The sequence below is a fragment of the Petaurus breviceps genome, unplaced genomic scaffold (genome assembly GCF_028583685.1).
Source record: "Petaurus breviceps papuanus isolate PSGF00001 unplaced genomic scaffold, PetGlider_PUasm1.0 90847, whole genome shotgun sequence".
Taxonomy (NCBI): domain Eukaryota; kingdom Metazoa; phylum Chordata; class Mammalia; order Diprotodontia; family Petauridae; genus Petaurus; species Petaurus breviceps.
Genome location: NW_027187360.1, coordinates 19398053 through 19424907, shown reverse-complemented (window position 1 = coordinate 19424907; position 26855 = coordinate 19398053). Strand labels below are relative to the sequence as shown.

Sequence of the window (26855 nt, the reverse complement as noted above, 5' to 3'; positions counted from 1 at the left end):
GAGTTGTATTGATTAAGGGAGTTCCTTATACCAAGGAAATTCCAGGTTTGGACAAACACTTGTACAAAGCATTGTTAGGCTAAGCACTAAAGAAACACAAGCAAACTAGTTCCCACCCTCAGAGAATTTACATACTCCTTTGGTAATATAACAGATGCAGAAATAAGTAAATAGCAAGAATATAGCAAACTGTTATTTTAAGAGAGAAGGAATGCCAACAACTGAGGACATAGATGAAGAAGAATCAGGAAACATCTGTGTAGGATGCTTTGGAGAAAGTATGGGTTTCTTTGAAGAAAGAGTGGGCAAGGAATACATTACAGACATGGGGGACTCCCTATGTAAAAGAAGAGGGATGGGTGACGGAGTGTCCTGTTTGAGGAATATCGAACAGGACAGCTTGTCTAGAACAGAGAATCCACGAAGAGGCATAATTTAGATGGGGGGGGGGGTGAAACTAACAACCTCTATGCATTCTGGTAATCCATACTTTTGGATCCACTACCAGCTTCAAAACACAGGTGGAGAAAGGCATATCTTTTACATGTTCACCTTGGTCTTTTAGAATCTAATCTATAATCAGGGAAATGTTGGAACCACCATATTAAATTTATTATATACCTAAAAAAAAAAAGCTGTATATAACAGAGATTCAAGGTGTGATAGGACCAGGGTACCCTTCTTCCCAAAGAAAATAGTTTTCCCTGCAAGGCAATAACATTTTCCCTGGGGCCTAAGCAGTTTCTTAGTCACCTCAGGTTCCCTTTGATTTGGTGGATTGTTGAAGGCCACAGAGTCACTATACCCTGCAACTGCTGAGCTGTGTATCTGTCTGGATCCAAATGCCCCTTGCCCCCCAGTGCTGAATTATATCTCCATAGAGTGATAAGGGGACTGTGTCCAGATCAGCTAAGTTCCACTGTATTCTTGTTGCATATCCTTGCTTGGCTAAGACAAAGTAAATCTCCTCTTTCTAACTCTTCAATGATTTAGGTATGCCTCATTTCATCCCAGTCGTGCCTAGAAGCTGAACAGGGTACTGGCATCAGGCTAGCTTCTAGCACAGAGTTTCATATGTAATCCTCTTTTTTTCTCCCTCTCCCCTTTTTGTATAAGGGAATATTAATATTTGTCAATTTGACAACAATAATAAAAGAGAATATAATATAAAAACAAATAAAACCTCATCTAAAATACCCAAGTTGGAGAGAAGGGCTGAATCCATGCACTGAAGAGGGTTTAGAACTGCTATTCTTCCCAAATCTCTGAGTGTTTCTTCCCCAAAGGCTAATTTCATCAAAACAACTAAATCAGAACCTGAGATAGTGCTTCTGAGAGCATCCTAATGACTGAGATTCTCCGGTGATATGAAATATTTTTCAGACCCGAATGGTTAGAATGCAAAAGATTCACCCTGTCATTTCAGAACCAACCTCATTTTAGGGCAAGATATCTCAAAAGCCATTCCTACTGTGTGCAGTGAAAAAGAAAAAAAAATTAATCAAAGAAAACCTACCCCACAATGTATCTGAGCTTGAGTACATACATCTAGCTGCCCACAGGACCTTCAACATTAGCATTCCATCTGGAGAGCTACACTGGCCTCCTAAAATTCAAATAATACTGTATAAATACTGCATTTTCAAAATCATCTTCTGTAACAGTTTCTTAGCAACCCATTATTAGAGGGTTTCTTGGCAGTTAAAAAAAGATTTCTCTCCCTTCGTAGTATAGTTCTGATTCCAAGCAGCCCAAATCATTGTCTATACTGTATACCGTGTATCAACTTCAGGAAAATGATACTTTACTGCGTCCTTGTAGCACAATTTCTATTGCTGCATCTGTCTGTGAAACAGTAGCAGGTGTTAAGCAACTTGCAGCCAGATTGTTAGTTCTTAAGAAAAAGAAGAAAAAAAAAAGAAAGAAAGAAAACTCCAGCTTGGCTGGATCATGGATGGATGTCTATCATGGACACATGTGGATGCATTCAAGGGAGTGGGAATATAACTCTGACAACTTAATGTAGTAGGCACTCTCCTGAGCTTTGTCCCACCCACCCAAAGGGAAGAAAAGTTAAAACTTTTCTCCAAAGAGTCAGGCCTCTTCTCCAACCATCAGGGGTTGCTTATCTAATCAACCACTTGACAAGTGTTGCAGCTGTGGTGACTTCAGCCCCATTTCCATCAAACAAGCAAATGACTTTCATTCATGGAATCTTTTGTCTGATCAAATAGGTAATTACTATGTGAAATTAAATGCTTCTTTCAAAAAAAAGTTCCATATTGTTCATGACTGGCAGAGGCAATACAAAAACCTACTCAGGATTGGAATGCCAGGCTGACACAAGCTCCATCTCTGAAAGCAATCAGAAGCATTATTTATCCACATTACACTTATTATTTGAACGGAAAATACATCCAGGCTCTGTTGGAATGACAGTCTTCCTTTAATCTACATTCCATTCCCCCTCTCCACTTTTTAAAAAGAGAACATCAGTTTATGCAAATAGTAAATATGAGAGCATAATCCTCCTTTACAATGAGCTTTACTTGGACAAGCAATATTTCTAGCAGCATTGGCTCTGAACCTTCAAGGTCTATGGTGTTTTGTTTTGTTTTGTTTTGAATTGGCAGGCAGAGGGGGCAGTTGGGATTGCAAAAAGCTAACAAGTTCACCTAGGCTCTAGCTTGTGGGACATCAGGTGATGGTTTCCTTGAAGCACCCCCCCCCCCTTAAAGCTTCCCTAAGAATTAGAACAATTTTGAATTTTATACAAGATCATCTCTCTCAGTGCCCTATTCTATTTCCTTATTCTCAGTCTCTTCTTTAATCAGTTTCCTTGTCTGCTAGTAAAAGCCATTCCTTTCTCTTTACATTTTACCCTTGGGAGAGACAGATTCCCCTACGGGGTTTTCAATCCCTCTTTTATGAGGGCATATCAGACCCAATGGTAGAAAATAGCACTGCTATAATTTCTTCAAACATTTCTTTTACTCGTTGCCAAAAGGTTAGTGAATTCAGGGAGGAAAAAACAACAGAGTGAGCACACAGGCAGAGAATCCAGAATTGCTGAAACAGAAAGTCAAATGAGGGTATATGGTTTCCTGGAACCTAGAACCACCCCTCACTGTGGGCCATGGCAGCAGTTGATAGCATATGCTTTTTTCATTCCCCAGAGAACTATGCATGAATATATTGAAACAAGCTTTGGGGTTTAGGGGTACAGCTAAAGTACTGGCAAAAGACAGGATTTTGATCTCTTCGAATTGGGTCATGAAATCATTTGCAAAGTGTTTTTTAAAAGACCATGCAATATATGTTTAGTTAGGTCATTCCAAGAAACAACTGATCATATTTTTTAAAAATCTCTTTTGAAAAAAAATTACAATTTAATAAATATTTATTGACTGAGCCATCAACTAGCAATCCTCTCCCTGGAAGTCAATTCACATTAGGGATTAAATAGAATTTAGCTGGATGTGGGTGGCCCATAAAGAAACCTTGGGCTGTGCATAAAAGATCTTCTTGGAACATTGCCCTCTGGTGGTGATGAGGTGGCAAGTGGTAAGAGGTACAGTTGTTCAGTCATACCAATTGTGTCTGACTCTGTAACCCCATTTGGGGTTTTCTTGGCAAAGATACTGGAGTGGTTTGCCATTTCTGTCATTTCCTTATCCAGTTCATTTTTATACATGAGGAAATGGAGACAAACAGGAATAAGTGATTTGTCCAAGGTCACACAGCTAGTAAGTGTCTGAGGCCAGGTTTGAATTCAGGAAGAGGAGGCCACAGTGCTCTATCCATTGCACTGCCTAGAGGGATCAAGCAGGGTGGGTACCAAGGATCAATTCACCTGACATATGAATTCTGGAGTTAATTATCCTTGAGTGCTAGGTAGTAAGCTCAGACACCTTTACCTGAGAGGTGTGACTGGGGATAAAAATACAGTCCCTAACTTCAAGAAATTTACATTCCAACAGGAGGAAGACAACACATAAAAGAAGTTGGAAGAGAGGATGGCAGATAAGGAGTCTTGAATGAGGAAGCTAGTCGCAGGGTAGAGATTTCTCTAGTTGGGAAGACAATTAGTGAAGAGAAACATAGTAAGTCCTGAGAGTAAAATGAGGCCTGAGTGAAATGAAGCATGACTGGGACCCCTCCTGAAATATTGCTTTAGGTCAAAGGGTAACCATCAGGAAGGCAAGGCCTCAGAGTGGGAGGTTTCTCCAAGGTCAGAAGACATGTGGTTAGGAGGGGGTGCCCTCTGAGACATACTGGAAATGGGACCATGGGCAAATACTAGCCCACTCTAAGATTATTCATTACAGAGAAAATACTAATGTTCATTGGTAGAAGGCTTTCACTGGAAACTTCCCACACCACTGACATGACAGGTTTAGTTAAAATACAAGTCGAAGGAGGCATGCCCAGAAGCTAGTTTGTCTGAAAAAGAATTGGATGTTTTAGTGCACTGGAAGCTTATTATGAGTTAGTGTGATGTGGGACCCAAAAAAGGTAACACAATCTTGGTTTGCATTAAGTGTCATAGCTTCCAGGATGAAGGAGATAAGAGTTCTGCTGTTATTTTTCCCTGGGGAGACCAGATGTGAAAGCTATATTCAGTTCTGATTGCTGCATTTTACCAAGAACATGGATAGGCTACAGAGTATGCTGAGAAGGGCAATGAGAATGGGAAAGGTATCAACTCTAAACCACATGAAGTTTAATTGAAGGAACTAGATATGCTTAATTTCAAGAAAAGCAGACCAGGGGACGGGGAGAAGTATATGATGAATGTCTCCCAGCTAAATAGCAAATAAACGCTTTGCTACCTAAGTAGTAGCAAATAGACAAATTAGGCTTTATGAAGGGAAAGCCTTTCTAATAGCTAGGTAGTATAATGGATAGAGACATGGCCTTGTAGTCAGAAAGGCCTGAGATCAAATCTTGTCTCAGGTGCTAAGCATGTAACCTGAGGTAAATAACTTAACCACTTTTAGGCTGGTTTCCTCATCCGTAAAATGAGGATACTAGCACCTACCTAGAGAGGTTGTTGTGAGGATCAAATGAGATGAGACATGTAAAGCACTTTGCACACTTTAAAACACTATATAAATGCTATTATTATTAATTAGAGAAAAATGAAAATGGAAAGGAGTTTCTCTGTTGCTCTTGCCCATTTTCTCACACACACACACACACACACACACACACACATACACACATACATGAAAGTCTTCAAGGAAAAGCTAGATGACCACTTGGGTATGTTGTAAAGATGGTTCTTTTCAAGGTATAGATCAAACTAAATGACCTCTTAAGTCCTTTGTAAAAGATTCTGTAATTTTACATATTCTTCTGAGTTGTTCTGAACTTAGTTCTAGAGAATAGATAATGTAACACATATTCTTCCTCAGTAGAGAGAAGGGGATTGTGGATATGAAATGAGATAGACACTATTAGAAGTGTTTGCTGGGTTGGTTTGCTTTAATCGAAGTGTGTGTGTGTGTGTGTGTGTGTGTGTGTGTGTGTGTGTGTGCGTGCACACGTGCACACCTAACACAGGTCCGGGTGCATAGTATGTACTCAACAAGGCCCCATGGAAACTGGTAGGCCTGCACACATTTTACAAAATAAATGGAAACATTACATTCAACAGAGTTGTAACTAGCAATTCTAGTACCTGGAACAAATACCACAAAAATGCATTTGTGGGAGGTAATGTGTAAAGTACCCTCAACTCAATTTTTCCAAGTACATTGAGTTGTGGAGGTAGGGGGGAATCTTCATGGAGACAAGACCCTATGGTAGAATATAAATCATGGGACACTTGCCCTGTGGTAGGAAAACGGACCCTCAAGCAGAGCAGAGTAGGGGAAAATTTAAGAGACAGCTTTATATTGAACTATTTTTGCTACCCAAGTATTAAAGTCAGTTGTTTCTATCTGTTAGGGATCCAAATGCTGTCAGTGCCCTCAAACTTTTAGTACCTTTACATAGAGTTCTGGTGGCCCTGACCCAATTGTGGCTTTGTCGCCTACAAATACCAGAAGAAGGTTTTCAAATGGTGCTAATGAGAGATTTTCCTTCTCTGTTCCTGCTCATCTCTAACTACCCCTTGCTCTACTCCCCCCTCCCCCTCCCAGTTTCTCCAGGAAGCTACACTATAATTATGACAGAAACCTCACTCTGTACACACAATTTTTGTTTTCTGCTATATCTAGCACAAAATCAGTGGCCCAGACAGTTATCCTCCAGTCAGAGTGGGCTAGGCTGCTGTAGAGATGCTCTGAATCGTCCCCAGCCCAGAGGAAAAGGTGTGTTAGGATAATCTGCTTTTATTTCCTTCAATCTTACTTTACATAATGCATGTCACCTCTGCTTCAGAGCCAAGGGGAGGCTGGTGGCACTGTTTACTGAGGTTGAACTCAGTCCCTCCTGCTATACTTCCTCAGGAGAAAATTTCCAGGAAAATCACAGGCAAGAATCATCAACACACCTCAGGAAAAGTGATTCTCCCTCCTAGCAAACCCCAAGCAGGCTTGTTACTGTAAATGGTGTTTCCTTTATAAATTTACTAAGAAAAGGTAATTTCACAGCATGATGAGTTTCTGTGATGAAATCACACTAAGATGTGTACATTAACAAACACTCCTCAATCAATTCACAAGATGGCATACTGGAAAACCACCACCTTACAATGGCTGAGGAATAGCTACTTTGTGACCTGTTGAATAGGCAGGGATTCTTAATGAAAAACAAGTTATGATGTTGCTCCTACAGATCAAGAATTGCCCTTAGCCTGGGCACTAGCATCAGCCTTAACATCATCAACATGATTAGAGGAGAAGGAGAAGAGATCATGTGGTTGGAAGGTCTAAGTTTGAGCCCTTGCTCTGCCATTTACTGGTCATGTGCAACCATTATTACTCATAGCTTAAAAATGAGTAATCCACAGCCCAGAGAGGGGAAGTATTATGCCCAAAGTCATACAGTTAGGGACTTGGACTAGATGGAATTTCGAGTCCTTTCCATCTTGATATCTCAATCCTTTGATCTTAGTCAAAGTCAGGTGGTAGAGCCCCAACCAGAATCCAGATCTCCTGACTTGAGATCTTGTCATAATGCCAATGCTACTTCAATACATACAGAATCTCAGAATTTGAAGGGCCCATCTGGTCCACATCATGCCTGAGCAGAAATCTCCACTAGAATACAGCTGACAAGGAGTCATCAGCTTTCATTTGAAAACCTCTATTGACACAATATCTCTATCTTCTGAGGAAGTCCATCTTTCTTTGGGTGGGCTTGAACTGTTAGGAAGCTTTTTCTTACAGAAAGTTTCTGTAATTTTTAACCATCATTTCTTGTTCTGTACTTGAGGCTAAGAAGAACAAGTTTAAACCCTCTTCACCTGACAGCCCCTTAAACTATAGAAGACAGAACTATCCTTCTCCTCACCCCCCACCTGTCATTCCCTTTCTTCTTCAGGCTAAATATCCCCAGTTCCTTTCAACCAATAAGAAAATTTTTTTTTCTAAATGTAATTCTTTTTATGAGGGGCATTGGTGCATTTCAGAAACAGTCAGAAAGATGGGGAGGAGATACAGACATGCAGAGAGATAGAGTGACAAGAGAAAGATAGAACAGACAGGGATTATCACTTGGACAACTTTATGGTTTACAAGACTTTTCTTGTAGATTATTTCATGGGACCCTATCAATAACTCAGTAGTTAAGGTAGAGCTGGTATGATTATCTGTATTTTGTAGATACAATTCACCTCAATAAACATTTTTTACACATCTACTATGTGAGTGACTCTTTGGTAGGCACTGAGGATAAAAAGACAAAAATGAAATATTCTGTGCTGTAAAGGGGCTCACATTCTGTTAAGAACCCAATACATGTACACAGATAAGCATGAGGTAAGGCATGAAGGAACAAAGAAGAGATTCAGAGTATTTGAGGAAGGAGACAATGGTTTTAGCCAGGAGTGGGGGGAGGGGCACAGAACCAAAGGTTGAGAGATTAATGGACTTTTTCATGGATATATGAGATGGGAATCAAGCCCAGCCATTCTGATACCTTGTTACTGTTCCTCCAGTCTATCACATTGCACTTATCCAAATGAAATGAGTTGTGTGCCCCACAGAGAGTGACCTAGTGGAAAGAAATTCCAGAATATATCACACTCAGTGCAGCACATTGTGAAGACCTAATTTGACTTGAGAGCTGTGATTGCAATGGGTGACAGACTGTTTTCTTAAATAGCCTTTTGTTTCTAAAGGATATGTGGCAAGGAGTCAACCTTCCTCCCATGGCACAGGGTGTTCTGCTTATAACATAAATCCGAGCTCTATAGCTGTTGGTTTTCCCCCTTGTGACAAGGTGACAACATGTTATTAAATGTCTCTTCGCTAAGGACCACCAAGTAACGTGTGTGTGTGTGTGTGTGTGTGTGAGAGAGAGAGAGATATTAGAGAGAGCTAGAATAAAGGCATCAACTTTGAATACTCCTTCAATTCCCTCTTTCAGAGCAGTTGGGACAAATTAAGGGTTCACTGACTATAGGACTAATTGCAACAGTTATTGGCTTATAAATTCCATGAACACAAGGATTCCCTTCTTATTCAAACTTGGTATCTCCCCCCCACCCCCCGCCATGTCCAAAGACTTGGACTTCCTTTCTCTATTGGTGAACAGAGTGTAAGTTGTATCCATTTACTTAAGTGCATACAGGGCACAAGAAGGCTTATCTTCCAGAGTTCAAATTTAATCTTAGAATTTACTAGTTGTTGGGCAAGTCACTTAACTTTGTTCACCTCAGTTTCCTCATCTGTAAAATGAGCTGGAGAAGGAAATGGCAAATCACTACAGTATTTTTGCCAAGAAAACCCCAAATATGGTCACAAAGAGTCTGACACAACTGAAACAACTGAACAAGAACAGGATACTTTGCAGTGGATAGGATGTAGAGTAGAAGGGAGTGATTGAAGGCAACTCCTGGTGAGTCTCTCAGTTGCTCCCCAGTCCCCAGACTGAATGGGACTGAGAAGAAGGGCACCAATTCTCTGCAGCATTACTTCTGAGGCATCTGAGCCCTGTGGGTGAGGGGAAAGAACAAGTAATCTTGGATTCTGATTACTGAAGATCACACCCTGCTTCTGCCACTTAATAATCACGTGACTTCCAACAAGTGACTTTCCTTTTCTGGGCCTTAATTTCTTCATCTACAAAATGAAGGGGTAGTACTAAATTACCTCCAAAATCCCCTCCAGACTTAAAATCTTGTCATCTTTTAAGGGTGCACATGACCTTACAAATCACTGCTATTTGTCTCTGAACTGTCATTTCCTCCTCTTCTCCTTGGTTTCAGGAAGCTTTTTGTGGAATCTGGGGGGTAATCTGGGGTGAGCTCTGCAGTACATCAAAGCTGTGTTTGTCATCAGTTTTAAGTTCTGGAAAATAAAAAAAAACTGGCAAGGAAATAAAAACACACAACTTTCCTTTTCTTCCTATGAATGACTCCATGTTATGCCCCTTGTAAAAGGAACCTGGCTTCTTTCTAAAAACTGAGTCTTGTTTTTGACTTGGAAGGTAGCTTCCAGAAAGACTGTTTAAAGTAGAGGAAGATTTCTTTTCAAGAAATATGTTCATAGTTTCAAACTAACTTGAGCTCAAACATGATGAAGTAGAAAGATCACTGAATTTGGAGTTTGAAACCTGACTTTCTATCTGAATACCTGAATGAGCCTAGGCAAGTGATTTCACCTCTCAGAACTCAAAGTCTTAATTTATAAAATGAGGAGGGTTGGATTTGACAATTTCCAATATTCCTTCTAGCTCTAAACTCTATGACAATAAACAATCCAGAAAATCTGGCTACTTACAAGTGCCTATGATCTCAGATATGAAGGATAAGAAATATTAAGGTCAGTGCCATGAACTTTTGCTCACTTTCGAGGTGGTTAAAATGATTTCACTGTTATTGTACTATATGGAACCAGGAAGTAGACTTGGAATTAGGCAGGATTCAAATTTTGCCTCAGGTACTTCTAGATGTATGACTCTGTAAAGTTACTTTATTTCTCAGACCTTAGGTTCTTCATCTAGATATGATGATAATGAGGATAATAATAGCACCTACTCTACAGGCATTGTTGTGAGGATCAAATGAGATAATGTATAGAAAACACTTTGTAAAGCATAAAGTATATAAGAGCCAGTTGTTATCTTTTTTTTTTTTTTTTTTGCTTTTTGGAGGGTAGTTGGGGTTAAGTGACTTGCCCAAAGTCACATGGCTAGTGAGTCAAGTGGCTGAGGTCAGATTTGAACTCAGGTCCTCCTGACTCCAGGGCCAGTGCTCTATTCACTGTGCCACCTAGCCACCCCTAGCTGTTATCTTAGTATTATTGTTTTCATGATATATTTATGAAGTTCAGAACAAAATGGTCCTCGGTCAGCAGACTGTCCTACTAATATTCTCTTATGCTTAATGGTCAGCAAATTTTTGTATGGGTGGATAAAATTATTGCCTTTTATAACTGAATAAGAGAATTGGGATATAAACTTATCCTCTGTAGCAGACAAGGCGACAGGGATGATATAGATCTTACCATGTTCCTATATGATTTTTATTTCTACTGCTAGTCCTCTATATTTTGAAAGTTTTTCATTCCATGCAGAATGGACAGTATTTGTTATGGCAACATCTATTAAAAACATTATCATTTGATATCTAGAAAATAAAATTAAGGGGTGAGAGAGAGAAATGTACTCGGAGGAGAAAAGGGGAGGTATAATGGAGTAAATTCTCTCACATAAAAGAGGTAAGAAAAGTTTTTTACTGTTGAGGGGAAGAGGGGTTGTGGTGAGACAGAATAAGTGCACCTTACTCTCCTCAGATTTCTCTTTAGAAGGGAATAACATACACACTCAATTGGGTATGGAAACTTATCTTACCCTACAGGAAAGTAGGGGGGAAGGGGATAAGAGGGGGATAAAGGAGGGCAGATTGAGGGAGGGGGTAATCACAAGCAAACACTTTTTTTTAAAAGCAATCGGGGTTAAGTAACTTGCTCAAGGTTACACGGTCAGTTATTTCTGGGTGTGGTGCTGAGTATCAGAGCCCAGATTTGATCCCCAGGTCATCCTGACACTGGAGCTGGTGCTCTTACTCACTGAGCCACCTGGCCGCCCCTACAAGCAAACACTTTTGAGAAGAGACAGGGTCAAAGAAGAGAATGGAATAAACGGGAAGCGGGATAGGATGGAGGCAAATATAGTCTTTCACAACATGACTATTATGGAAGTGTTTTGCATGACTACACATATATAGCCTGTATCAAATTGCTAGCCTTCTCACTGTGGAAGGGTGGAGAGGGAGGAAGGGAGAGAATTTGGAACTCAAGGTTTTAAAAAATGAATGTTTAAAGCTTCTTTTACATGCAACTGGGAAATATAAACAGGCAATGGGGTATAGAAATCTATCTTACCCTAAGGGAAAATAGAAGGGGAAGGGGATTAGACAAGGGGGAGGGATAGAAGGGAGGGAAGATTGGGTGAAGGAGTAATCAGAATGCATACCTTCATGGGTTGGAGGAAGGGTAGAAATGGAGAGAAAATTTGGAACTCAAAATCTTGTGGAAGTGAATGTTGCAAACTAAAACAAATAAATAAATCGGGGAAAAAAAAACATTATCTTTAAGTTGATATAGATTGGTTTTATATCAGAACCATTGTGGGTGACAGCATGACTTGAGCTAATGGTCCAGTTTAACTTGAGTTTATTGGTTGAGTTTCAAGGATACCTGGAGGCCTGTATTTGTGGTATGTAGATTTGTCTTCTATCAGCCCATTAGAGGTATATTTCTGATGTAGAATTCTAGCAGGGCATGTCTTGCTAGGCATTTGCTAAATTTTTGCAAATTGCATTGATATGTTGCATAAGGCCCAATACTTCCTTGTATAATCCATATTGATCACTAAATCTGGTCTCCTTAGAATGACCTTTCTCTAATTTTGATGGTGATGACCTGGTCCAGAATTCCCATTCATAAACATTTTCATTTCTATAAATGAATCTACATGACTGGACGATTTGTTTGACACACCTTTATTGAAATTTTGTTGACAGAGTTCATGTACCTTTTGCCCATGGAGGGACTTATGATGATTCTGTTCTTGTATCTTAACCATTTCATAGGCTCTGTCCAGAAGTATACCACTTCTGGCTACATTAGACAAATCCAATGGAGTGTACGTATTGTTAGCTTTTCATATTGCTCAATTAAATGATATCTTTTCCAAAAGTATTTTTGTAAATTTTTGACCTTTTTTATCATGTGCTCTGAGAAAGGCTATCAATCTTCAATCCTTTTTGGAAAGGAAATATTAATCTTTTTATATCTGCCTCAGGGTGAAAGGCACTGTGTTTCATTAATGTTATATAGGTTTTTGTGAAGGCACTTTATAAATCTGCTATTGTTCATATTACAGTTTTAGTATATACCAACACTGGTATTATAAATGTATTAACTGTTTTAATTTCCCATTGAATTTTGATTTGAAAGAAAAAAAAGAGTAAAGTTTTAACATATTCAGCTACTCATTTCTTCTTGTGATAGTTATTTAATTTATGCATCTTACCTGGAAGAGATATTTGTGTCACCTTTCTCCATTGGCTCAATTTGATCTTAATATTCAAGCTCAAAGCCTCTAGTTTCTTTTTTTTTCATTTTTCAAATGCTTTATTAACTTCTGATTTACATAATTAATTTCCACCAGATTTTGAGTTACAAATTTTCTCCCCGTTTTTCCCCTACCCACCACCCCAGAATAGCAGTCCCACAGGATATCCTCTCCTCCAGTCTGCTCTCTCCCATATCTTCTCCCATACCCCCTTAGACTTTTTCATTAGGGCATAGTGGACCTCTATGCTCCAGTGCCTGTATATCTTCTTTCCCAATTACATGTAAGATAGTATTAATAATAGTATGTATGTATATATAATTTTAAACATTTGATTTTAAAACTTTGAATTCCAGATTCATTCCCTTCCTCCCTTGTCACCCACCCTTACTGGGAAGATAAGCAGTTCAATATAGATTGTACATGTGTAGCTAATGCAAAATATTAACATAGTAGATATATTGTAAAAGACTGACTATATTTCCCTCCCTCCTATCCCACCACCCACTTGTTCTATTCTCTAACTTTGATCATGTCCCTTTTCAAAAGTGAGTGCTTCCAACTTCCCCCCCCCCCCAGCCTGCCCTCCCTTTCATCATCCCCCCTCTAATCCCCTTCTTCCTACTCTCCTATAGGATGATACCCTATTTAGTGTGTATTTCATTCCCTCTCCGAGCCAAATTCAGTGAGAATAAGGTTGACCCATTCCCTTTTGCCTTCCTGTTCTTACCCTCCATTGTAACCCTTTATCCTTGCCTCTTCTTTATGAGATAGTTTACCCCATTCCATCTCTATCCATCTCCTCTCATTATATTCCTCTCACCTCTTAATTTCCCCTTTTAAGTATCATCCCTTCCTATTAAATTGGTCCTGTGCCCTCTATGTATACCTGTAAGCATATATACACACATTCACACATGTATTCATATACCCATATACCCTCATATATAGACATATATATATATGTGTGTGTGTGTGTGTGTGTGTGTGTTTCTATTCCCTTCAACTACTTTCATACTGAGAACAGTTTCATCAATTACAATTATCTATTATTGTTTTTCCAAGTAGGAATGTTAATAGTTTAACTTTGATCAGTGGCCTATGATTTCTTTTCCCTGTTTACCTTCCCAAGCTTCTCTTGCTTCTTGTGTCTGGATGTCAAATTTTCCATTCAACTGTGTTTTTTTCATTAAGGATGCTTGAAAGTCCTCTATTCCACTGAATGACCATATTTTCCCCCAAAAGATGATACTCAGTTTTGCAGGGTAGGTGATTCTTGGTTTTAATCCCAGCTCCTTTGACCTCTGGAATATCATATTCCAAGCCCTTTGATCTCTCAGTGTAGAAGCTGCCAGATCCTGGGTTATCCTGATTGTGTTTCCACAATATTCAAATTGTTTCTTCCTGGCTGCTTGTAATATTCTCTCCTTAATCTGGGAATTCTGGAACCTGGCTATAATATTCCTAGGAGTTTTCTTTTTGGGATATTTTTCAGGAGGTAATCAGTGGATTCTTTCAACCTCTTTTTTGCCTTCTGGTTCTAAAACATCAGGGCAATTTTCCTTGAGAATTTCTTGGATGATGATTTCTAGGTTCTTTCCCTGATCATGGCTTTCAGGTAGTCCAATAATTTTTAAATTATTTCTCCTGGACCTATTTTCCATGTCAGTGGTTTTTCCCATGAGATATTTCACATTGCCTTCTATTCTTTCATTTGTTTGGATCTGTTTAACAGCATCTTGATTTCTCTTAAAGTCACTAGCTTCCCTTTGCTCCAATCTAAATCCGAGGGAATGATTCTCCTCATTGAGCTTTTGAAATTCTTTTTTCATCTGGCAAATTTGGCTTTTTAAGGCATTTCTCTCCTCATTGCCTTTTTGAGCCTCTTTTGCCAATTGAGTCAGTCTGTTTTTTAAGGTGTGATTTTTCTCAGTCAGGCTGTTGACTCTCAGTTCCTAATTTTCTTACATAGTTCTCATTTCTCTTCCCAATTTTTCTTCCACTTCTCTTATCTGCTTCTTAAGGTCCTCTAAGGCCTGTAAACAGCTCATATTTTCCTTTGAAGCTTTTGGTTCAGGAGTTCTGACTTCACTGTCTTCCTCCTGTTCCATGCTTTGCTCCTTTTTGTCCCCAAAATAGGAGTCTAATGTTGGAGTCTTCTGTTTGTTTTGCTTCCTTTGTCTGGTCATGTCGCCCCTCAGTCACTTGACTCCTGGGTTTTTTGCCACAGTAGGACTCTGCCACCAGACAGGGGAACTTTCATCCCAAATGCTGGGGTTTTCTCAGCTGCTGGAGTTATTAGATGGGTGCCCTCTCTGAGGTCTCCACACACTCTGGCAAGGTGGTCTCACACCCCAGGACCTCCACCTTAGACTTCAATCCAGATCCAAGCAGGTTAAAACAAGAGCGATTACCCCTCAGACTGGTGCTTGGTCCCCCTACACTCTGCAGGCCAGGAGCTGAAGCCGCCACATGGTGCTATTTGTGCCAGGCGTTATAGTGGCTTCTCGCCCGAGGGGCAAAAGCCGAAGCTCTCCCTAGTACTGGTCCCAAAGTCCAGAGTGCACTGACCTCTCACTTTGTCCTTCGCATCTATGTGTTGATGAATCTGGAAAGGGCCACAGCTGCTGGTGATCTGGAGTCCCCCCGACCAGCGGATGGTCAGGCCCACACTGGGGCTAAAACCTCCTGCTCACAGGGGCCTGGACTTGGCTCCCAGAGCACTGCGCTGGCTGATTCCTGCCAGGCTGTCCTCAGTGGGAGGTCAGCTTCTCTGTGTCATTTTGTGGGTTCTGCAGCTCCAAAGTTTGAGTCCCCTTTTACATGGATTGGGGAAGGAAGCTGGAGCCACAGCGAGGTCCTGGTTCTACTCCAACATCTTGACTCCGCCCCCCCCCCCCAAGCCTCTAGTTTCTATATTTCTTTGACGTGCATTAAGAATTTTATACTTATCTAGTCCAAATGACATTTTGATATCATTGGAGAAAGATTTCATAGAATGAAGGAGCTGTTTGATATGTTGCTTTTTCCTATGAATTTATATAGCTCAATGTCATATATGTAATATACATCAAGTATATTATTATTTTTTATTTGGTTTCCTCAGTACTTTGGAAGCCAAACTTAATTCTATTTAGGAGAGACAATAATAGGTTTAACAGGAGGTAGAACAATAATTGGCTTAAACTTTCTCACTGAAAAATGTCATGTTTTATATTAATTGTTCTTGAAATTATTGTGTTGGCAGTGTGTTTTGTGTAGACATAGATATCAAATGTCCTAGTATTCTTTTTTTTCTATTTTGTCTATTTTACATGTATGTAAAAGTATATGAAAACTCTGAGTATGGATCTATGTCAAAGGCTTTGTGACAATAAAGGTAGCATAACTATTGTGGCAGACTCAAGCATCTTGCTCAATAATTAATAAACTGAAGCAAATTTTGCCTTTTATACCCCTAGGACTTTTTGGCACACTGTTTTTGGTTTCTCAGCCTCTATGTTGTTTTCTTGTGTTTCTAGAAGTTTTTAGTGATATCATCTTAGAATGCTTTGTATAAAGTATATAAATATATAATTGGTCCCAACTTGGAGGAATCATTAGTATTCCCATCCTTTAATAATAGATATGCAGGGCCTGTCAATACCCATTATATTTAAGGTAATATTCCCTGAGAGAAGCAGTTAGGTGGTACAGTAGATAAGAGGGCCAGGACTGAAGTAAGGAAGATCTGGATTCAAATTTGGCCTCAGACACTTAACTAGTTCTGTGACCATGGGCAAGACACTTAACCCTGTTTGCCTCAGTTTCCTCATCTGTAAAATAAGCTGGAAAAAGAAATGGCAAACGACTTTAGTATCTTTGCCAAGAAAACCCCAAATCGAATTATAAAGAGTCAGATGTGTCTGAAATAACTGAACAAAAATTTCTTGAGAGTTCTATGTTTTTTCCTATGGTTCTTATTGTGGAAAAGGACACTGCATATAATATTGAGCACAAAACTTGGAATTTTTTTATATGTTCTTTCAAATATTGTGGGATGTTGTGTCTATTTTTGATTGTTATAGCAAATGACAAGGTTTTTTAATTACTCTGTTTTGGCATAATAAGTCTGCTAGTTGGATTCAAGTCATTAAACTAAAGAAGGGCTTTTGGAAAGTGCAGTCTAAGTATGTCAGTATCTGTTTAAAATAATTTGAGACATCAATATTGTTTTTGTCATATTTCATTATTAGGTATAATTTCTAGTTTGTGTTAAGTGAACATTTTTCATGACCTCTGGTTCTTCAACTTCTCTTCCTTTCTATTTGTGCCATGATTTTAACTCTTATTTCATCTAATCTAGGCTGAGGGATGAAGTTATTTCTGATAATTGCTGATCAGAAATACATTATTATATGATTTGGAGCTCAAAGTGCTGTTGGCAAAAAGGAGCATGAAACCCTTGCATATAACTATTATTATTGTTACTTTATTCCTGGACCAAAGAGAACCATTGTTGTAAGTACCAGGAATTGCAATTTCTCCTTAGGGTGAAAGCAGACAGCAAAGGAGGAATTTCCTTCTACCCCTTCCCAGTGGGATCAGAGGAAGTCAGTAAGCTCTTCAGCTGTGGAAATATAGGAGGACTGAAGAAGAAGCAGCTTATGGAACATCCTAGGAACTTCAGGGGATGGAACTCCAAAACAATATTTTAAGAGGCTTCAGGGAGATGTAGCATATTCCCTGAGAAGAAATATTTGGCTGTATGACCATGACTCAAAGTATTTTAGACAAACAGAAAATTTAAACCATAGGGCTTTTAGGGTTGAAAGGGAACTAATTCTTGAACAGCAATCCGTTTTACAGAATACTTCACAAGTTATCATATAGTCTTTGTCTGAAGAACTCCTGTGTGTGTGTGTGTATGTGTGTGTCCCATTTCTTCCCAAGGTATCCCTTTCAACTTCTGGAGAGCTCTAATTGTTGGGAAGTTTTATCTTATATCAAACCTGTATTTACCTCTTTGTAGATTCGGTACATCATTCTTAGTTTTGTCTTCTGAAACTAAAGTGAACACATCTAAATCCTATTCCATGCTACCTCCTTTTACATACTTGAAGACAGCTCATGGCCTCCCTAAGCTTCTTGAGGCTACACATAACTTGGTTCTCTAACCAATCCTCATGTGGCATGAACTTGAAACTCTTCCCTATCTTGTATGTTCTCCTCCAGATGTTCTCTAGTTGATCAATGTCCTTCCTGAATGGTGCCAATAAACTAATATTTATAATATTACTGAAATAATATTGCTTCATGAGGAAATTTGTTGTTCCAGATATCATCTGACCAAGGGAGTGTACAGAGATATGACAATCTCCTTATTTATTGAAGCTGTTTTTCTTGATTATTTTCTTGGGTGACACATCATACTGTTGATTTGTATTGAGCTCAGAGTGCATTAAAAGCCCAAGATTCTTCATATGAACTAGCTAAGCCTCCATTTATTCTTGGTGAAACTATTTTTTTAATCAGACACTAAGGCTGGACATTTCATCCTATTAAATTGCATCTTATTCAAATAAGCCAATGTTCCAGACTCTCTAAATCTTTTTGAATCCTGAATCTGTTATCAAGTGACTAAATATACCCCTTCAAGTTTTACATCATTTGCAAATTTAATAAACATACCATCTTTGCCCTAAAAAAGGAATTGATAAAAAGTACATAGGGCCCAAAATACAGATCCCTGGGGTACTCTAATAGACACTTTCTTCCAAGGCAACATCTAAAAATTAGTTACTACTAAAGAATATTTAGAAGCATGAACCATGCATTGAGAAGACAACATGGATCTTGCCTATACTCTTGGCTTTGGGTCAGATCAACAGGGTAATTTATTAATATACTGATATCATCTCAGTGCTTAGAACAGGGCCAAGTAGCTACTGTGTGTTTAATAAATGTTTATTAAATTGAATTTAATTTTAATTTAGTGGTACATATGAAGCCAGGGCAAAGAATGTTGAAGTTGGAAAGGAATTCAGAGATAATCTAATCCTTTCCTTCCCCCTACTCTATAGATGAGAAAAATGATGTCCAAAGAGGGGAGGTAATTTGCCCAACATCATGATTAGCTAATAAATGACAGAATCATGACTGAAATTCAGCTCTCCAGAAATCTCCAGAAAATTAAGTTGTCTTTTCACTATACCTCAGTTTGAATATATTAATCTTGTGGCATATTCCATTCAATATCTTTGCAATGATAATTTGGGTAAAGGAATTAAAACAAGACCCAGAAAACATCAGATTCAAATGATATTGTTAGGTGGGGTTACTATTCTTCTGAAGATCAAGAGTAAAATTAATTCAAAATGACCTCAGCTCATTGGGAAAAATATGATCCTGAAAATATAGTATGGAATTCACTAAGATATAAGAAAAAGAACATACTTTGGGACAACTGTCATCATAATAACAGAATGAAGATAAATTAAAGAATAAGTTAACTATTTCACTCCACATATTTAGTCATTTTCTAAATCTTGCCTCTGGGGCAGCTAGGTGATACCGTGGATAGAGCACTGGACTTAGAATCAGGAAGTCACATCTTCCTGAGTTCAAATCCTGCCTCAGATACTTACTAGCTATGTGATCCTGGGCAAGTCACTTAACACTGTTGCCTCAGTTTCCTCATCTGTAAAATGAGCTGGAGAAGAAAATGGCAAACCACTGCAGTATCTTTGCCAGGAAAACCCCAAATGGGGTCACAGAGAGTCATACACAACCTAAACAACTGAACAACAATAAATCTTGCCTCTATAATTTTTTTTTTGCTTTTGTTACTTTTTCTCTACTCACATGACTATCGTTTTAGTTCAAACAATCATCAGCTCTTAGCTGGATCATTACAATAGCTTCTTAACTGCTATCCCTGCCTCGTCTCCTCCTATTGTAATCTATCTTCCACCCCACTGCTAAGATGATTTCCTTTAAGGACAGATTTGAATATGTCATTCCTCTGTTCAACAAACTCTAGTGCCTACAGAGTAAAATATAAACTCCTCTGTTTAGCTTTTAAAACCTTTTACAGCCTGGTTTCAACCTATCTTTTCTGCTTCATTATTCATTATACCCTCTCCTGTATTCTGCTATACAGGCAAACTGACCTCTCTGCTCCTCATATACAACTCTTTTCAGAATTATTGCACATTACTCTCCTTTATTCTACCCAATTGGCAACATGCTTTCTTGATTGGGCGTGCATAGGCTTGAAAGAAATACTTCCCTTCTTGCAGACCTTTGCCAGTTCTTATTCTTCACACTTTATAAAGACTGAGGAGGGGGACTGGAAAGAATTTATAGAAATTTAGACTCATAGAATAATTATAACTCATATTTTTTGTTACTTTGAAAACAACTTCCTATACAAGAATCTCATGACATTGGGATCACAACTAGGATTATTTATCCCCATTTTAAATCCAAGGAAAAGGATGCTCAGAGTTTGAGCATCTTCTCTGAGGGATTTGAGTACTACACAGAGGGAACAGAAACGATTGGCAATGATTCTAAAAGGGACTGAAGTTACAATTACTGGAGACCTGCAAAAAAAAGCTATCTTTAGCATTGTTGAATGATTCAAGAGCAGAAGCCAATATGATTTTGTCAATGGAAATGACATAAAGAAGATACAATTACCATCTGCTTTGCTGCCACACCCAAAGGCCACTGGATCTTTCCATTTGACTTGCAGCCAAAACCTCCTTTTAACAATGTTATCTCCTTTTAACAAAAATGATGATGAAAATGAGGATAGCATTTCTCTAGTGCTTTAAGGTCTTAATGTGCTTTACACATATTATTTCACTTAGTCCTCACAACAACTCTAGGAATTAAATGCTATTATTATACCTACTTTACAGTTTAGGAAACTGAGGCCCAGAGAACCATGCAAACAAATGTCTGAAACAGGATTCAAGTTTAGGTCTTCCTGCTTTCCAATCTAGCATTCTATCCATTGTGTCCCCTCTTTGTTGTTGTTGCAGTTTGTCCTTCATTTTTGAAGAGGACCTATGATATGGATGATGGCTTGACTCATGCATGAATTGGATTTAAGTGAGGCAGAGTTGCACAGTCATCAGCCTCACTCTCTTCCCAAGTCATTGAAGTCTAATGGCAGGACAAAAGTCAGGAGGACTGGCAATGATGACCCAGGATTCAATGCATGACCTTGGCATCTTCAATGTCTGACCAATCTCTAAGTACTCCATAGTGCCTTCTTCAGAGACCTTCATGACTGTTGGGACAAATTGTTCTCATCCGTCCATTCCACCAGGGGAAGTCTTCACATGCTGGGGGTAGATACCAACTCACTGATTGGCTTGAGGCTCATTGGTTACCCTCAACCTGGTTTAGTCCTTCTGGCTAAAATGGGTTCCTGGGGTGTGCCCATTGTGAATGCTACAGCTTCTTGAAGCCACAGGCGAGAGTTGAATGCCAGGCAGACACTAAAGCTGGATGAGCAGCCCTGAGAAGGGCTTGGCAATCCCTCAGACCAGAGGTCCTAGTCTTCTTTAAACTTCCCCATGTGCATTCTTACTAGTCAGCTTAGTGCTTTACCCATAGTAAATACTTAACAATGTATTTATTTATTTATTTTGTTCAATCATTTAAGCTGAGTCTTACTTTCATAATCTCTAAGGTAGGGGAAAACAGTATTTGTACTACCAAGTACAGTATGGTGTAGTAGATAGAGAGTTCGCCTTGAACTTAGGAAGACCTGAATTCAAATCCTGCCTCTTACTCTTAATATTTGTGCGATCCTGGGCAAGTCAAATAAACTTAATAAGCCTCAGTTTCCTCATGTGTAAAATGGGGATATTAATACATATGGTACCCGTCTCACAGGATTGTTGTTAGGCTCAAGCAAAACATTGCAGGTGAAACATTTTGTAAACTTTGAAGCAACCTAAAACTGCCACTTAGTATCTGCTTCATTGTGTTGTAGGAGGAGTAATAAAAAACAGGAGTTAATATCTACCTCATATCACTTCATAGCAAACTTATATGTATTATATAAATATTTGTTATGTAAGTATATAGTACAAATAAATTGTAGTAAAAGGATCAAAGGTTTAGAGATGAGAGGGACCATTGATATCAAGTCCAGTTTTATTTTACAGTTGAGGAAACTGAGTCACAGAGACGTAAAATGAATTGACCAAAGTCATACAGATAGTAAGAGTCAGAGCCACAGTTTGAAACTAGGACCTCTAATTTGAAACCCACTTTTTTAGGATACTAATCGACATCTCAAGCTGGATGTCTCATTGATTTGAGTCCTGTACAAAACTGAAATTCATTTCCTCTCCCCAAACCCTCCCTTTTTCCTAAATTCCCTATTACTGTGGAGTGTCATTACCCTCCTGGTCACCCAGGTTTCATCCTTAACTCCTCCCTCTCTATTATCACTTCCCTCTAAATCCAATTAGTTGTTAAGTCTTGTCATTTCTACCTTAACAACATCTCTTCTATACATCCTTTTCTTTCCTCTGACACAACCACCACTCTGATACAAGCCCTCATCGCTTCATGTCTGATCTATGACAAAGGCTTTTGGTTAGTTTCACTGCATCAAGTTTTCTCCCACCCCAATCCATCCTCTACTCAGCTACCAAACTAACCTTTATAACATAACTTGGACTATGTCATCCTCCTATTCAACAAACTCCAGCAGCTCTCTATTACCTTCAAGTTTAAATGTGATTTTGTTTATTTTTACTTTTAAAGTCCTTCATAATCTTACCCCTTCCTACCTTTCCAGCTTTGGGACTCACTCATTTCTATGTACTCTGCAATCTAGTGACACTGACTTCCTTGCTGTTCCTCTCAAACAATACTCCATCATTTGACTAAGCATTTTCACTGACTGTTCCCATTGCTTAGAATGCTCTCCATCCTCTTCTCACCCTCCAAACATCCCTGGCTTCTTTCAAGTCTCAGCTAAAGTCCAACCTTCTGTAAGAAGCCTTTCGCACCTTAATATCACTTCTTTGCCTCCAATATCACCACCAATTTATCTTATGTATACCTTGTCTGTACCTAGTTATTTGCATGTTGTCTTCCCCACTAGATGGTAAACTTCTTGAGATCAGAGACTTTTTTGTGCCTTTTTTTGTATCCCCAGAGCTTAGCACAACACCTGGTACATGGTAAAGACTTAATAAATTTTAGATGACTGACTGACTTTTGTAATATCAGAGACCCTGTTCCTTTCTCGCTTCCCGGCCATCTTGGCAGCAGGTCTCTGGCTGAGGGTCCTCCCACACCGCAGGAAGGAAGATGGTGGCTGCAAAGAAGATGAAAAAGGCTCTGGAGTCCATCAGCTCGAGGCTCCAGCTGGTCATAAAAAGCGGCAAATACATACTAGGCTACAAAAAGACCCAGAAAATGACCAGACAAGGCAAATCCAAATCAGAATTTGGAGGAAATCAGAGATCGAATATTACGCTATGCTGGCCAAAACTGGCGTACATCACTACAGTGGCAATGACATTGAATTGGGTACAGCATGTGGGAAGTACTACAGAGTATGTACACTGGCTGTCATTGATCCAGGTGATTCTGATATCATTAGAAGCATGCCAGAACAGACCAGTGAAAAGTAAACTGTATAAAAGTGTACTTTAATAAGCTGGGCCAAAACTTGTTTAAAAAAAAAAAAAATATCAGAGACCCTGTAGAGGACTCTCACTGTTTTTTGTTTCTTGTTCCTCAGCACTGGATCATGGAGAGCACTCACACTTCCCTCTGAGGTCAACTAAACACTACAAGCTATTATTTTTACTTTTAAAAATGTTACCTCAACTTCTTTTCTGTTTTCTATCTTATTATTTGTGAAAAAAAATCCATTTGTAGGATACATCAACTAGGCTTCTTCCTTGGCAAGTGTAATTAACAAGTTTGACAACTTTCTAGAAGAAGATACTTTTCCTCGAAACAACAATTTGTCCATTTCTACCTTTGAGCTATTTCTCTGAGACAAGGGATAAAATTCCAAATGAGCAAGCCCTGAACTATCTTTGATACAGCATTTTTATTTTTTATATGGCTTGACAATATTTTCCTTCTTCAATTATGCACTAACTCATGGCCAATATGAATTTATAAGTTAAAACTCAAATTTTTCATGTTAAGGGTTTTTTTCTCTTTTTTTCCCCCAAAGCCTTTTCACACTAATAATTCAATAGTCTGCTCACAGATCACAGGATCTTAGAGTCTAGTAGTATTTTAGAAGTTATCTGGTCAAAATTGTAGGCAGACAATAATTACCTCTAGGAAATTTGCCAACAAGTGTTCATCCAGCCAGGAAAACTTTATCTTAAGATTCCTCCTATGCTGCTCTGATTTTAGTCAAAAGGTATGTTTATGTAGCTTTGGATCCCCTTGAATCATCCAGCCTTGGGTCTACATTTCTTGACTTTTTTGTAGGTCAGTCTGACTACAAAATATATCAGCTTCATGTTCCTCATACAGATTAAAAGGAAAAAAAAAACCTCTGAGATGGGTTAATGTAGTTGTATAATTAGTTTAAAATGGATGATTTTATATGTATAATACCTTGTTAAATATACCTTTATTTGTGATCACCTTAAAGCTTTGCATTTGTAAATAGTAAAAAGGTTTTATTTGGGAAAAGAAGCTAAATTTAAATTTCAAGTATAATTGCCTTGGAAATTGGTATTCAGGGGTTCCTAACCTGGTGTCTGTGGGCCTGTTTTTTAAAATAATATTTTGATAATTGCATTTCAATATAATTGGTTTCTTTATAATCCTGTATGGTTTTTAAATTTTATTTTATGTATTTGAAAACACTATTCTGAAAGGACATCTATAGGCTTTACTAGACATGGCTAAAAGGGTCCATTACATGAAAAAGTTTGCGGGCTCCTAGTTTAGCTTTAATCTTTTGCTGGGTACATTCTTTAATAAAAGAAAGTTTTATCAATGTTTTTAATATTTTATACAATAGAAATTTCCCAATATGTCCTATCCCCACTGAACCTTTTTACATAACAAAGAAAAATAGTCAAGTACAATTGACTAACAAAGGAAGACCATATTAGACAGCATATTCAACTTTTGTTTTGATAGTGCCTCTGCCTCCTCCTACCCCCACCAACTTCTCTATGGAGAAGAGAGAGATATACCATCATCTATATATTAGCCAGTGCAGTTAATCTGAGTACAGCTACATTTTTCTGTTGTTTCCTTTTATGTATATTATTGACATCAGTATAAATTCTGCCTCCCACCTTACTTCCCCCTGTATCAGTTCATATATATCTTTACAGGCTTCTCTGAATTCCTCATATTTATTATTTCTGATAATATAATACCATCCCATTGTATTCCTATGCCACAATTTGATCAGCCATTGACCCATCAATGAATATCTACTTGCCAGTTTTTTTTTTATTACCATAAAAATGTTGCTAATTGTCAGCTAAACAACATCCCATAGTAAGTTGGAAATCTGTTCTGGGGCACAATGAGAGGACCTTACAACATATTACACATACATGGGCACCAACTGAGATTGTCACACAGTTCATTAAATAAAGAGGAATACCAGCTAATTAATGAATTAGTTTGGGGGTTAGAAAGAATATGGAGGGGAAAAGGGAGAGGGAGAGAGTAAGCTAGTGTAATGGAGGAAATGAAGGGAAGCAAAGAAGAAATCTCTATAAACTTCCCATCTATTAAACTAAAGGAAATATACCATACTGTGTTGTATAGTAATGTATTAAACGCAACCTTAAAAGATACCCTTTTATTCTTTTTTATAAATGTAGTTAAAATGTGAAAAGCTGACATCCAAGTGAAATATGAAGGCAAACAGTAAACATTAAGTGATTTGTGTATATTATGGAAAAGTTGGGGACAGGGAAAAAAATCTATTGTTCCTTAACGGTGGCAAGTAGGAAGATTACAGCAAATCTGTGCTAGACCACAACAGTGAAACTATCAAACCACAGTAAGGAAGGTTACAGGTTTCTTATATGCTTCCCTCCAGGCTATCACCACCCCCACACCCACCCCCTCCTTCCAACAGCAAATTCTTGGCGCTATATGGTTTTATGAGCTTCTCTCTTTCCATTGTTTCTGACATGCCATGTTTCTTGATAAATTGCATTTCTCAACTTTTGAGTTGCTGCCACCACTACATTGTTTGTATCTGTCCTGAAGCTGTTGTGGCTGATTAGCTCAGATGAAGAGTAAAAATATAGATTCCTTATCCCCTCCTTCAGCAAGGAAATTTTCTTTTTTCTTTTCCTCTTCTCTGCATTGAATTTCTCTTCAAAGGAGTATCATAGAGAAGGAATCCTATCCTTATACCTTAGAAAGGAATCTTATACCAATTCTACTGCATTATGGAAATATATGCATTTCCTAGGATTCTCTTCTTTGGTATAAAGTTATCTCTCCCAGGACCTAATGATCTTGACCAGGAAAGAGTATAGGGATACCCAAAGGCATATCCAAACCATTTGTGCTCAGCATTTAAGCACATACAAAATTCAAGAAATAGGTTAATGATAACAATTATTAACAATAATAGTATAATTATCGTCATGATGATGACCCACACTAAAGGCCTAGTCTTTTATAATGGAAGAGAGCCTGGGGTTCCATAGGCTGTGCTAGAGGAGAATAAGCTCTGGTAGGCCTGGTAGGCCTAACAGGCCAGGTCAGCCTAGAGAAGTTATTTCCTTAAAATATAATCATAGTTAGTTAATAATAATTTTTTCCCCCATTTTATAGAAAAGGAGTTTGAGGCATAGAGAGGTTAAGTGAATTGCCCATGGTCACATACCATGTTTCCCTGATAATAAGACACTGTCTTATTACATTTTTTGGACAGAAAAACACCAGAGGGCTTATTTTCAGGGGAGGGCTTATTTTAATGAACATTGACAGCAATTTTAATAAACAGGTAAATGTGAACAAAAAAATGTACCTTTATTCAATAAGCAAATCACTGGGGAAGAACAGGATGACGCGCTCACTGCTGCAGCTCTGATTGGATGCAGCTCGGAGTGCAGAGTGCATTTCACGGGGGGGGGGGGGACGGTGCATACAGAGGGTACCGTAATGTAGCGTGTAGCGCAGCGGAT

At 38.5% G+C, this 26855-nt stretch overlaps 1 protein-coding gene and 1 pseudogene across 1 annotated transcript in view; one reads left to right on the top strand and one right to left on the bottom strand.

Annotated features, from left to right (window-relative positions):
• CDH4 (cadherin 4) overlaps window positions 1–26855 on the bottom strand; it is a 464937-nt gene that overhangs the window by 353341 nt on the left and 84741 nt on the right. The window lies entirely within an intron of this gene.
• On the top strand, window positions 22942–23470 carry LOC138149474 (large ribosomal subunit protein eL30 pseudogene; annotated as a pseudogene).